Consider the following 8,978-nt stretch of genomic DNA (forward strand, 5'->3'; position numbering starts at 1 on the left):
ATCGTCATCATAGCGTTTTAAAAGTACCTTAAATTTAGATACTACAGTAAAAATTTAATGAAACTTAACGAACAGTCCGATATGAAATGCACCCCTTTTATTTACCCTGCGTAAAATCATAGGAACAAAAGTCTACGAAAGAGCCTTATATTGAAGAGTGGGTGAATTTCAACTTCTTCTTTATTCATGGGAAATTTGAGACAACCAGGTGTTTTGTATCTGTTTTGTAGCAATCTTTAGTAAAATTATTAGGATTTTTGTTGGTTATTATAGATGTACTTTTATGTCTGTATGCCTTAAACTCAGTTTTTTGGTCTAAACTATGAAGATGGAGATATTAAAAAGAAAATTTTACGTTGATCCAGTTTGGGTAAAAAAATATAAATCTATATAAAAATTGTTCAAATAATTAATATTATATCAAATATATCATCATATTTCCCTTTCTCCTAAAATCCGTAAAAGTTGGATTTTGTTGTTTAAACACGAACAATAATTAATATTATTGGCTAGATAATTTAATAAGTGTACAGTCATCATTGACATGATTTACAATACAAGAAAACTTTCATAGTCAGAAATACTCTATAAAATTAATATTAACAACATGTATATTGTGTCGCCAGTAAAAATATAATTTCTGAACAAACTACTAAAATACTAATCGAATAAGATTTTTTTATATACATCTTTTAAAATGTTTGTTGCATGTCCTTATATTTTTTCTACAAGATCTTTTTTTACAGTAGGAACTTAGTATATATACACAGCGGTAAGTTTTGTTTGTATCATATGCCTCTGTATGGATGTGTAATTTCGATGCCCAGTGTAGAATTTTGTTGTGACTCCCGACATCGAAAGTGTATTTATGTTTGTTTAAATTTTTAAATAATTGTATCAAAATTCTAAGATTATAGTTATGGGAATGTATAATCCGTACACGGTAAAGATCTTTTATCTCTCAAAATACTGTTTTGCACCTTTGGGTTGTTATCTAAGTTTGACATAATGCGTATGACTCTTGTTAGGTAGATTGTCTAAATTGTACACAGTCATTGTGTGATATTGTTCAATACAAAACCGAAATATAATTTCAATTGTGGGTTTACATGAGACATATTTTACATACAAGTAATACTAGTAAACGGTAGCAGGCTAAACAACAATCATACAAATTGAATGAATTCCTTGATTCTTTATTGAGTTCATTATTGGAAAAAAAAATCATAGTTCAAGTCCGAACAAAATTAGATACTTTGTGTGGCTTTTAGCATAGATTAAAAGAAGTACACGTGTATTATGGATTTTTATTATGGATTATAATTTTTAGAGTACTCGCTCTAACCCGCTCTTTCCCAGGGTCGTTACCTCTTCTACGACGCTCTTGGCACATCCGTACATCCGTACATCCATACATCCGTACATCTGTACATCCGTACATCCATACATCCGTACATCCGTACATCCGTACATCCGTACATCCGTACATCCGTACATCCGTACATCAATACATCCGTACATCCGTACATCCAGACATCCGTACATCCGTGCATTCGTACATCCGTACATCCGTACGTCCGTACATCCATACATCCGTGCATCCGTACATGAGGCTGATGAAAGTATTTTAATTAAATTTGACTGACATTATTTATCTAGCTTTAGAATCCGTTGGAAACTTAAATTTAAGTATTTGTGATTTACTAAGAAAAATTAAACGTACATAACATGGGTTAAATATGTTACGACATGCTTATATGCGCTACTAAATCGGTAACGAAACTATTTTTTCATAAGACCCCATACCTTGAGTGTAGCAATAAGTTTTGATATCAAATTACTTTATAATAACCCCACTGCAGCAAACCTACATCCAGCGAATTCCAACTAACCTGATTGGATTTGTATTACAATTACTTTATTAAACAATACATAATATTTATTCCCCTTTTAGATTGCATTAGATTTAACGAGTGCTCAAGTTGGTACCGGGAAGTTAAAAATAAGTTTTGATTGAATCTAAATCATATGGAATTAAATTTTAAAATTGTCAAATTCGATCAACATATATCCATAAACAAGTAAATTACAACAGTTATTACAACAGTCATTATTACAGTTTTTTTTTCTCCGAAACCGTTAATCGTAAAAACACTTAAGATTACAAAATTATAATTTTTTTACTTTACAAGATGGCTGTAATGAATATGGGGCATTTCAATTTTTTTAGGGGAAAAACAATTTTTGAACAATTTTCAAACTTAATATTACGTTTCCATAACTCAATCTTACTTGTTCGTTTAAGTTTATCCCACCCTACACCTTCAAGCAAAATTTCATCAAAATCAGGTGGAAATTACTCAAGTTATCGCGTTCACAGACGTATATATAAATCCCGAGGTGCGCCCTTTCTAATCAACTTTATTAGACATTTTAGTGAACTTTTATTACAACTATGGCGAAGGATTGTTATTCTAGGTATAAAGATTACGGGTTAAATCTCAAAAACTGAGGAAACTCCTATTTTCAAAACATACTTCCTACATTTAAAACGCTCATGCTTATCTTATGGAAAAAAGAAAACTTTTGTAGTCTGCTTGTTTATGGATACTCCTTTTATCTATGCTTTTAGTAAAGAGTGTTGTTTTAGGCAAGAAACTTTTTCTTAACGCTGAAGTGGCTAAATTAATTTGGTCTCAGATAGCATCCCAGCATATTGAGGACCATCAACCCTTAGGTTAAGGTTACTAAGAGTGTTTTTTGACGAATTTTGGTTCTGGTGAATTCTGATGATTTCGTACGATGTCATCCTAACGTTATCTAAAAAATTTCAACACATGTTCTCTAATGAGTGCGTATACAGTAGCAGTGACCTTTACGTCACAATAGACACGAAGTCGTCAGAACAATTTGTGCGTTCAAACAAGTTTGATTTTTTCATGCGACCTGCGACTGTTTGGACCAATGATTGTGCGTTGTAGCAATAGTGTGTTGAATTTCGATTATTTCACCACTAATAGTGGTAAATCAATCAGTCTTGTGTATACAAATGTTGCTGGTATCATCCTAAAATATTTATAAAAAGTTTTTTTCGGTTGGTCCTACAACTCGTGAAATCACATTTCAAACTCTCCTTTCCCTTCTCTACAAACATCTGCTTATTATGGTTTGTTTTTCCACTATTCAATAACAATAACTTTAATAACGGCCCCTCAAGAAAATATAGTTCATCAAATGCATCCATTTTGCTGCATTAGTTGAAAGCTATTTATGATCAGCCTGGGAACACCTCGGCAGAACAGGTTTTGGGAACACAATTTTACAAGAGAGAAGTACATTTTTACCACAATACTATCAGTAAACTATTGTAAAAAGCATTGACTCACTTTTGTCCCATAATTTCTTATGTTGACAACTGTACTAGGTTACGTATATTGTAATGCTTCCATTCGTGTTCTTAGGTTGTTACGTGAAAGAAACCTGTTTCATTCAATACCGATGAAATGCTTGCGAATTACAATACTTGGTGCAAACGTAATCATAAAAAAGCCATATGTAACATCGATGTAGGGTGTTGTCCAATATCCCAAATTTTGAAAGAGGAAAAAATTGTTTTACTAATACAATTTATTCTTTGATACTAATTTTTTTGGGTGGTAGAAAAACTTGTTACAGCTGAATACTATGTAAATAAGTGTCTTGTATAATAGGCCAGTAAATATACAGTGTTAAGAATGCGGTACTGACCAATAAATTAATCGAAAATTAATTTTTATGTTAAAGAAACGTGGGCCTATACTGCAATGTTCGATGGTTGTCGTAGTTCCAGCAGTTGCCGATTTTCAGCGCTCTCCAACAATGCCAAACTGTGCTGCACTCTAACGTGAACTTCGGAAACTATTACATAACAGAAGGAAAATAACATCTTGGGGTAACATGTATATAAGAAGTTAGGTTCACATTGTGAGCATATTATGTTAGTGCAATTGAGCATAAATTATGGTTTGACATTTAGTCATAAATAAAAGTGTTTCGTACTAACGTACGTAGATTACTGTGTAGGAGATATATTATTATTCAAATAATTTGTAATAATTTTTTAATAATTTTTAATAATAAATAATAATAATAATTTTAAATAATAATAAATATTTTTTTATAATAAATAATAATAATAATAATAATTTTAAATAATAATAAATATTTTTTTAAGTGTGGTGTAGGTGTAAATGAATTCAAACCATGTTATGTAGATAAGCTACGCCTTACAAATTCTATCACGATAACGTGTCCAATATAAAATGGGTAGCCAGACTCACAGAAGCATAAATGTGGCTTTAAGTTGACCCATAAAAACATTAGGAATCAGATCCAGCTTATTCGATGATGTACGAAATTCAACCGAAATAGCAAATTACAATTTTATTTGTGCCCCAATTGTCAAGAAAATGCTTAATAATATGCTAGTGCTACAATAAAATGTACAATCTTGAGTAGATTTTAATCTTACAAAAAAGTCAATGAACATTTTGTCTAGGACACTTGTGTTAACTCACGAGATGGTAAATACGTACAAAAGATGGTAAGTAAAAAAATTGATTATAATGTCTAACCGAAGTCGATCACTACTTACCACTTTTTTAAAATTTTCCCGTCTTTTGAGTGAACATTAACAGTATAAGTGTAAATGTATGTGTTAGGTCTTATTGATCGTGTTTTTATTTACTTTCCATAAATTCAATATCACGTACAATATTCGTAAAGAAATTAATAAAATTTAATCTGCATCTATATGTAATAGTTATTATTCTTTGTTCACATATTTAGGAAAAATCGTTCATTTAAACGATACATTCCCTAAAAATCACTTTTTTATCTTTATCTTGTCTTGCATGTTGCCAAAAATTACAACACAAATAGCAACTAGATGGGAAATAAATTTCACTATATTTAAATCAGTATAAACGTTGTATAACACGTATATACCCTAAAACTTCAAAATGGTTTCAATGAGCCGACTCTTTTCCTTCTTTTACACTCACTATTAACCTTTGGGTAGCTTGTAGATCTATTGTCCAGATTTTAAAACTCCTTGATAAACTCAGCTTTGCTTAAGGCAATTCTATAAAACAAAGTTGCCGCTAAGACTCATTAATATAAATTGAGCCGCGGGTTTGGTCCGCCTCATCTTCCTCTTCTTACTTTTGAGAACACTTTGGTCATACAACAGCTGTTCTGAAGTAAGGTTGACAGTTAACCTTTAAAAGCCGTAATTTCCGGAAGCTGTTCTAACTGTTCTTGTAAGTTCTTCACCTTTTTAATATAACAATTTAAATAAACGGTATAAGTAATCTGACAAATACTTTCTCTTATTAGCTCGTCGACAACCTTTATCATGGGTAAACAATGAGAGTAACTAAGATATTTAATAGATAAAATCACAAAAGTTTCATTAACTTTTGAACATTAATTTTTAACAGGAATTAAGGGATGCACTACTTTGTTTAGAATTCTAAGAATTATAACAGAAGAGTTTCATTCAAAATCGGTTTTGTAAAAAAAAATTAATTTTTCAGTTTTTAAATTGGTGTTTTATGGGAAAATAGCATAAGTTACAATAACTTTTGAACCATAATTTTTACAGCAATGAGGGGGGGGGGGGTTGCACTATGTTCAAAAATACGATTTTCTTTTATTTAATGGGGTTTTTTAATGGCAAAATAACATGATTTACAATTACTTTTGAACCGTAATCTTTACAGAAATGGGAGTTGCACCATTTTGATCAGAATTTAAAGGGCTACAACATACAAATTTTTATCAAAATCGTTCTGGCCATTTTTTGAGAAAATTCGATTTTTCCGTTATTTGATGGGTTTTTATGGGAACATCCCCATTAAAAATCTAAATTTCAAAAAAATGAAAAAAACATCTGGAGATACTATGGATTAGTACCTACATACCAAATTTCACCAAAATCGGACTAAAGGTGTGGTCTGTAGCTCTGTACACATCCAGACACACGCACACACAGACACACACACACACACACACACTTCGAAAACCACTTTTTCGGCTCAGGGGGGCCCAAAACGGATATATCCACTCAAAACTCAAACTCGAAAATGTTGACGAAAACAATACTTTCTCCATATACTATGTATAGGGGGAGAAAGTAAAAACAATCAAATTTGCGTTATTACATTTTTAGTGGAAGGGGCTCCGATGTAGAGACAATTGACTTCAGCCTAGAGGTCTATTGTTTATTTACTTGTATGTTATATGTATAGATTTATAGCCTCGTTTGGGCTCCAAACCATGAGGTAGCTAAATTTATTATTACCAGGATAAAAGCCCCCGATGATTTTAATAATTAGTTGGACTTGAACCCGGCCTCCAAGCCAAGAAGTAGGCCTACACTGTACTGCTCTATCCGAAAAACTACCGTGCCTCAGATATAACTCAGTTTAACTTGAGGGATGTCATAAAGATGAGCTATTAAAAGATTTTCTAGTCATGAGTAATCCCGGCTTTGTTGTCAACAAAATTTAAAACAATAAGATAAACTTCACTGGAGTTAAATTTTAAATAGCTTCGAAACTCTGTCCTGTATTTTTCATTTTCAACGAGACGTAATTTAAGTTTATTTTTGCTAAAAACTAGTACAATGTTCAAATCTTAAGATACACATCAAGATAGCCAATCCACCCCTTCGCATAATTGAGTGTACGTAGTTTAGTCATCTCACACTTAATATAGATTGACTGATCAAGATTATGCATGACACGCCACTAGTTTTGTCGATAAAACTGAATACTTCAGTCCTGGAGCCACCGGCACCAACAACAGAATTGTTTTTACTAGACTCTAACCCTGGAGTTGTTTATACATTACTTCAGGTTAGGTATGGTGTATGGGTTCTGGTGTTACCTTTTAGATAAAGTCCATTTGTGGTTGGAAAGCTTTGAAGCCAGGACCTTGGTGACCAAACTCCCACGTTCTACCACCAGACCAGCCAACTCCCTTACCATCTCATAAGAAACTGTGACAATCCCCTAGCAATGTTAAAATTTTGAGACAAATTAGTGTAAGGAGGGTTTAGACCTATGTGCAGTATTTAGCAACGGAAATGATATGTGTCTCAAGAGGGGAAACTACTCCTGTATTAAAGAACTATTTCCAAAATCTGCATAACAGTTTGTTGAATGTAACTCCCATATCCTTAACATTAAAAAATACTACTTATAATTGTACAAGAATCAATTAACATATCAACAATATATCAACCCTGTAAACTAATCGTACAAAAATAATCTTATAACAATCACCTACTCTTGGGTGAGCATACTTAGTGTCGAAAGGACATGACATCCGAAAGTGGAGTAGTACGAGCTTCACTCAGTCATAACACTGCGGCAATGATTTACTGTCTTGTAATTGACTATACTTGTTCTGTAAAAATTAAAAATAATCCACTTAAGTTTTTCATTTGTCTTTATTTACTTTTCTTTTACATCCTATGTTTTTCTTTTTTCTCGGGCATTTATTTAACATGGTGATTTTGAATCCAGTAAATTGATTTGTACATGTTGATGGTGTGAAAGTCATAATTCATAACTAATGTGAATGATTTAATACCGAACTTGCATTACAAAAAAACATTGTTTCCCCAATTTTCTTAGTCCAAACTAATCGGAATCTTTGTTTATTTACTTAATTTAAAGTTATCAAATATTATTTGTAAAGTAATAAATACAAATTGATTCCGGTACTCATTACTGCAAATGTTCAATGACAAACACGAGTAAATATAAATACACCCGTACTAATCAGGACTTTGCCGCTTTTCCAAGTGGAAAAGGAGAAAAGTTTTAATCAGGGAGGCGCGTGCCGTGTTTGTGTGACGTCACGCTAGGCTGACTCCCCGATATCAGCTGGGGATGACGTCATCCGTGAACCCCAGAGCCATTGTCTCTCCGAGTCTACCGAGATGAGTGATCAGCAATGCAAGTGCTAGTTGTGGGTTCTCTGTCTTATGTAGTTTGTTTTGCTTTTATTTTCATAAAATGAAATAATATTGACTATGCAAAAATTAATTTGGTATTAACATTTTGGATTAATTTCAAACTTATAATATAAACATGAGACATTGGCGTGCTTTAGTAGTTGAAACTCGTAAAAATCATTCGTAGAATGTATTTTTATTGTTTCATACAAATCGATTTACATTTGCACATATATTGTAACACCGAATAAACAAATGACTGCCGTTTTGGTTGTGAGCTTAACCCTTTTATTAAAGGTCAATACATAATATTTCCTAAATTTATTACTTCTTCAGTAATCCGTTGCAAATTGAATAAGAAGATTAAGCTTAAACAAGCATGATGCACAATTTTCGATTAAACTTAGTACATTTGTTTCGTATAGGTTTTAAAATGTAATTAAAATTTTTCCTTACACCTATAAAATGATATAAGACTATCAATGAATCAACTAATTTATAATATCGTATTACATGATCCCTTAGTTCGTGATGGTTGATTAAAAATCACTATTTTGACAAATATAATTAAAATACTTTAATACTTTTCCGATATAGATTCTTTAGTTTGAGTATTAAATGTAAATTTTCAATTCACTATATTGAAACAAATTATTTTCACAAAACTACTATCATCGGGTAACATGACGTATTTTACAAAACGAAATGCATCAATGACCCATCTCTTCAAAGGCCATCCATTAATCCGTATTAAAAAGCTATTTGCAGTCATTAAAACGTACAAGTGGATAAAACATCAAATGGGAGTGGCCAGGGGACACAAGGGTTGTATCGCGGTGGAGGGGAGGGGACCCAACAATATGTTGCCATGGAGACAACAATGGGAGGGTGGTGGTGGGGGCAACAATGCGTTGCTATGACGACAGCTGAGGCGATGCACGCTGACGCCGCGCCAGTGTCTGACATGTGCCCG

This window comes from Macrosteles quadrilineatus, unplaced genomic scaffold, assembly GCF_028750875.1.
Source record: "Macrosteles quadrilineatus isolate MER2022 unplaced genomic scaffold, UCM_ALF_1.0 Scaffold_3__2_contigs__length_128488019, whole genome shotgun sequence".
Classification (NCBI taxonomy): Eukaryota; Metazoa; Arthropoda; class Insecta; order Hemiptera; family Cicadellidae; genus Macrosteles; species Macrosteles quadrilineatus.